This window comes from Lactuca serriola, chromosome 9, assembly GCF_051521515.1.
Source record: "Lactuca serriola cultivar US96UC23 chromosome 9, Lser_US96UC23_V15, whole genome shotgun sequence".
NCBI classification, from domain to species: domain Eukaryota; kingdom Viridiplantae; phylum Streptophyta; class Magnoliopsida; order Asterales; family Asteraceae; genus Lactuca; species Lactuca serriola.
This window is the reverse complement of record NC_136416.1, coordinates 192,636,165-192,642,164: the sequence shown is the minus strand read 5'-3', so window position 1 is coordinate 192,642,164 and position 6,000 is coordinate 192,636,165.

The following is a 6,000-nucleotide window of genomic DNA, read 5'->3' as shown; positions in this document are numbered from 1 at the left end:
TTTCAATTAAGAAATTTAAGCGTACAATTTCACTCTGAGCTAAATCTCTCTGGTTCACAGCTATCTCTAATTGGGTTTCGCTTAACATTCTAGCATCTTTTTCTAACTCTAGATCCTTCTCTAACATAGCCATCTTAAGTCTTTTGTTGTCCAGTCGTCCTCTCACATGGAACATCTATTGGGACGCAATGTTCTTCTCATCTAAGGCTTTGTTATAGTCTGCAAGGACGGCGGCACGAGTATCATTAAGATCATCTATGTAGGGTTGAAAGTCATGCATACTATAATTTAAAGTTTGGATCATGAGTTTTACCTGTTCGACGATGCTTAGAGTCCCATTCTTTGCCATGTAGCAGTAGTTTGTATTCAACATTGTAGACCCATCAACATCCGCAATAGCCAGCATGCAGATTTTCCCTTTTCCTTTAACACTGATGATGGTCTCTTCTTCGTCTCCAGATGACCAAACTTGATGGTCTCTTTTGACATGGGTCACATATGCCCTTGCCTTTTCCTTTTCTTCCAGCTCTTGAGCCATTCTAAGGTAGAATGCTATGTCTTTGACTACATTGGCCTAACAATCTTTTGCGAAGTGATTTTCTTTGTTGCATTTGTGACAAATTACAACATCAGTCTTGTCTTCTGATTGAGTACCGGAGTCAGTGGTATGCAGAGACTGTGGTACTTCCTTTGGTTGAGTGTTCTGAGATTGCGGTGGTGGATGAGAACTTTTGGGATATCGAGAATGGTTGTTCTGAGAACTGAAGTTACGGTTGAATGGAGGTTTGTTGAACTGTTGATTCATGTGGAAGGAAGGAGGTGCTATATGGCTGAACTGTTGGCTAACTAGAGCAATAGCCTTCTGAAATTCTTCTTCATCCTCATACTCAGAATCTGCTTCGTATGACTGTGGTGGAGTGTCATACGATGAAGAGTAGGATGACTGCGGTGGAGCTTGTGCTATGATAGCAAGTGGTCCTCCGAAGTCAGCACAGTTTTTGAGTATGGTGGATTCTTGTGCTTGAAGCTCTCCATAGAATTTATAGAGTGACAAGGAGTGAATCTTTCTGTCGCCTTGGACTATCATCTTAGCCATACTTCAATGTCTTCCTAAACCATTAAGGAACTGGAAATTGGTTTCATGGTTACTGCGGATGGTACCCGTATTGGATAGCTTTGTGACTATCAGGTTGAGCCTTTTGAAGGAATCTTCCAAACTTTCACCAGTATGGGCTTTAAAGTTGTTGAAGTCATTGAGTGCGGTAGTGAGCTTCTTCTCTTGTGCTTGTTCTGAGCCTTCGTACAAGTTCTTGAGTACATCCCAGATCTCTTTTGCTGACTTGCAGTTTATGATAATATCAAAGTTGTCAGGAGTAACTCCGCAGGAAATTTCATAGAAAGAAAACAGCATCATTTTCCATTTTATCGAGATCATCTTTGGTGGGACGGCTCATGGCTGGTTGACCTCCTCCTAACCTGGTTATAGCGCCGTCAGTTTGCACTGGTGTAAGGACTGAAACATGTGGTCCTTCTTTTATGGATCGCCATTCATCTCTTCCCAGTCTTCTTAAGTACCTCTCCATTCTTTGTGACCAGTGATGATATTCATTTGCTACCAGTATTGGAGCTCGGTTACAACCACCAACACCGTTGGAGACATTCATAGATAACGATTGTGCCATTTGAGATTGTTTTTTTTAAGAAATGAGCTTTAGTGGTATAGAAGGCCTTTTGAAAAATCAGAGTTCCGATATTCAAAAAGCAACCACTTTGGCTTTGATACCAATTGTTAAGAGAAAAATTAGAGACACACTTTGAATAAACGTTAGAACAAGTATATTGTGGAATAGTTAATCTCAAGGATCTAAAAGCTCAACAATAATATAGTTAGATAGTTAGATAGTTAGTTGCGGAAAGTAAAGAAATATAAATGACAGCAATTGTTATATCAAGAATAAACTTAAGCTGATTCGTAACAAGGAATGCATTCACTCCGAGTTAATAAGGAAGATCAAACTTAGTTATTAAGTCTTAACGACTTGGTCCGGAGAGAAGTTATAGTCTGATATGTTTCAGTAACAATTTAGAGTAAGAAGAGTAGAAAGATAGAGAAATGAAGAAGATAACTTAGAAATATATATTTAGAATAATTCACAAGTCATCAGTGATCAAGAGATAAGATTAGAGTTTTTTTAATACAAGAGAATAAGTCTCTATTTATAGAGACTCTGAACTATTCTAGACTACAACTCTATAAGTAGCCATGCAAGGCATATTGGATAATAGAGTGTATTACATAAAAGACAATAAGTAATCTAGATAAGTAGACTGCAATAGCAAAAGTCTGATTGCCCTATTGCTGGAAAGCGGTTGCTGATGAAGAACTGACTCCGGGTGTTGGATTGGCTGCGGGTGCTGAACCGTTGCGGGTGGGGAGATGGTTGCGGTAGCTAAGTTCAAGAGGGTCACTTTTATGATTCAATAATTATATGTGTGTTACTAGTTGTGTGGGTATTTTGGGGGAACTCACTAAGCTACAAGCTTATAGTTTTGGATTTTATTTCAGGTGCTTCAGATGATCGCGGGAAGGCGAAGGCATGATCGTGCACCTCCTCTCATTTCTATGATCTTGATTTCTAGGATACTCTGATGTCTAAACTATTTTGAAAACACTTTGTAATAACTTAATGGTTTTAAATGGTTGAAAAAGTTTTAAATTGGCTTGATTTTTATGGTTGTTACAAGTTGGTATCAGAGCCTCAGTTTGAGTGAATTGGAGGAACACTCGTGGGAATTCAGTCTCAAACTAAGGAAAATATATTCAAATGGTAGGATCAGGTATTCAAAAGTCTATAGGGTCCAGCGTTATGTATGAGTAGCATACACTAGTGTTGCAGGGATAGTGGAAGTTTCATGGGTGAGTTATGCGGGGTCAGTTGGCCAGTTATGAGATACTTAGCCTTCCTCTAGGGGTGAGGATTGAGAAATCACCATACATATGTATTTTTTAGGGGGTTCTAATGATACTTGAGACAAATATGGATAGGTGTGGAAGGTGGTATGGGTCCGCACTACTAAAAGCACAGGACCCATACGTGTAGCAAGGAAGTCACAACCCAAGGGTTTAGTTGGGAGTTGGTTCCCTGTTATTTATGTAGATTATCTGATATCTTCCTGGTGTATTTTCAATCTAGTGGTTACGAGGCATTTTATGACTGGATCTCAATCGGGATCAGGACAAGGCAGTCATGGTTCCCTGACAGTACTCGAGACTATCGGCCAAGATAGGCCAGCATTGACAGAGGATCGTGTTAGGGAAATCATCCGTGAGGAAGTGGTCAAGATTGCCAGGGTTAGATTCCAAAGATGTTTGGGACTATTAAGACCGCCATGATGGAGTATTTTGATGACAAATGTGCAGCCCTAGCTGAGACGGCTGCCGCAACAGCTACAACAGCAGGGGGAGGAGCCATTCGGGCTTTTCAGTACCCGAACATCGATAACACGAACCCACGAATTTTGATGGGACTTAGGATCCGATCACAGCCATGAGGTGGGTGTCTGACATGGAGGGATGTTTCTTCACGTGCTCATGTCCGGTTGATCAGAAGGTCAGATGTACCCTAAACTTGCTAAGGTCTGTGGCAAAGGACTAGTGGAGGTTGATGAATGGGTCGTATATGGATGATCTTAGAGCTGTGGTTACTTGGGAGTAGTTCAGGGATATGTTCCCGACTCGCTACATTCCACGGGTCGAGCGTGAGCGGCTGTCACATGATTTTTTGGATCTGAGACAGGGTACAAAGTCGGTGACGGAGATCACCTACATGTTCAATGAGAGGGAAATGTTTTGCTCGGAGTGTGCTTCTGAGCAGGATCAGATAACACGTTATCTGAGCATGATCAAGATTGATATCCGTCAGTTTGTTGCTACCCAGCATTGTAATACACTGTTGGATTTACAAGAGGCCGCTAGGTGACATGAGATAGAGATAGAGTTATAGCTACGGGAGCAAAGGCAATCCCCGACACAGTCACAGCCGGCGCCGAAGTGGTCCAAGACCGCTAATACTAGGTTTGGAGGTCAGCCGGGCTGTACTTCTGGGAAGTGTGGGAAGTCTCATTCGGGGGTTTGCGGATCGGGGAGCGGGTGACTCAAGTGTGGCAAGGATTGCAGGCAGCAGATTCCAGCTTCCGGAGTCAAATTTTGTTACTAACGTGAGCAAGTGGGCCATATGAAAGCCCAGTGTCCCCTACTAGTCGACAAGGCGACGTAGGCACCCGCGTCGGCTACTTTGTAGATTACTGAAGGGAATCATGGTAGAGCATCACCCCTGAGGGCTCGGGACGTGCCTTCCAGCTTACGGCAGAGGAGGCCAGGGCAGCACCAAACGTGGTGACTGGTATGTTTCTATCCTTTATCTAACTGATTATATTTGTTTTAAGCTTGCGTGTACTGTACCATGTTAGATACATTCTTAGTGAACTCCTTACCTTCTTTGGTATTATTCAAATCAGGGGCGAGTCGTTCGTTGTCTCTCAATCATTTAGTCGGGAGTTCGGATAGACAGTAGGAGAGATAAAGTGTTTGTTGTAAGTCTCTATCGCCAACGAACACGGGGTTTCCGCTTATTCAATCTATCGGGGTTGCGTGTTGGAGATCTTCGGGGTATCATTCCCGATAGACTTGGTTCTAATTCCTATGGGAGATGTATGTGTGATCGTGGGTATGGACTGGCTTAGTCACTTCGCTGCCATGATCGACTGGGAGGGTCAGCGGGTTATAGTTCAAACCCCAAGTAAGGGAGAGCTGATTATATTTGGCGAGGGCACCAGAGTGGGATCAGGGTTTTTTTCAGTTGTCCGGGCTCCGTAGTAGATTCAGCACGGGTGTGCGGGTTATTTAGCGTATGTGGTGGATACGCGCGTCGGGGATTAGATTTCAGTTTCAGAGGTTCCAGTAGTTACGGAGTTTGTTGAAATGTTCCTAGAAGAGTTACCCGGAGTGCCTCCGGCGAGGCAGGTCGAGTTTAGGATTGACCTAGTGCCAAGTGTGGCCCCTATCACCAAGGCGTCATACTGATTGGCACCACCAGAGATGAAGGAGTTGTCATCACAGCTGTAGGAACTGTTTGGCAAGCAGTTCATTCATCCGAGCAGTTCTGCATGGGGAGCATCGATTCTCTTCATCAGGAAGAAGAATGGTTCACACCGAATGTGCATTGACTACCGGGAGTTGAACAACTTGACGGTGAAGAACCGTTATCCACTCCCGAGGATAGATGATCCTTGTGATCAGTTGTAGGGACCATCTTGGTTCTCCAAGATAGACCTGAAATCCAGGTACCATCGGATCAGGGTTAGGGAGGAGGACGTGGAGAAGACCGCGTTCTGCACTCGTTATGGACATTACGAGTTCGTGGTGATGCCTTTTGGGCTCACCAATGCTCTAGTGGTGTTTATAGACCTAAGGAATCGGGTTTGCAGACCGATGCTCGATCTCCAGGTCATCGTGTGCGTAGACGATATCTTGGTGTACCCCAAGACCCGAGAGCAGCATGAGGAGCATCTTTGGGAGCTATAGGGAGTTTTTTTTATGAGAACGGTTCTACTCCAAGTTCTCGAAGTGCGAGTTTTCGTTAGGAGAGGTTCAGTTCCTTGGACATCTCGTTAACCAGGAGGGGATTTTGGTCGATCCAGCAAAAATCGAGGCGGTTATCCAGTGGGAGGTTCCGAAATCTCCCTCGGATATTAGGAGCTTCTTGGGATTAGCTAGGTACTACCGGAGATTCATAGAGGATTTCTCCAAGATTGCAGTACCCCTTACTCGTCTAACGAGGAAGGGGGTGGATTTCCGGTGGGGCCCTGAGAAACAGAAGGCATTTGAGACCCTCGGATAACGACTATCCGAGGCTCCAGTCTTGACTCTCCCAGAGGGAGTTGAGGATTTTGTAATGCTCTGTGATGTATCCATCACGGGACTGGGAGCGGTTCTCATGC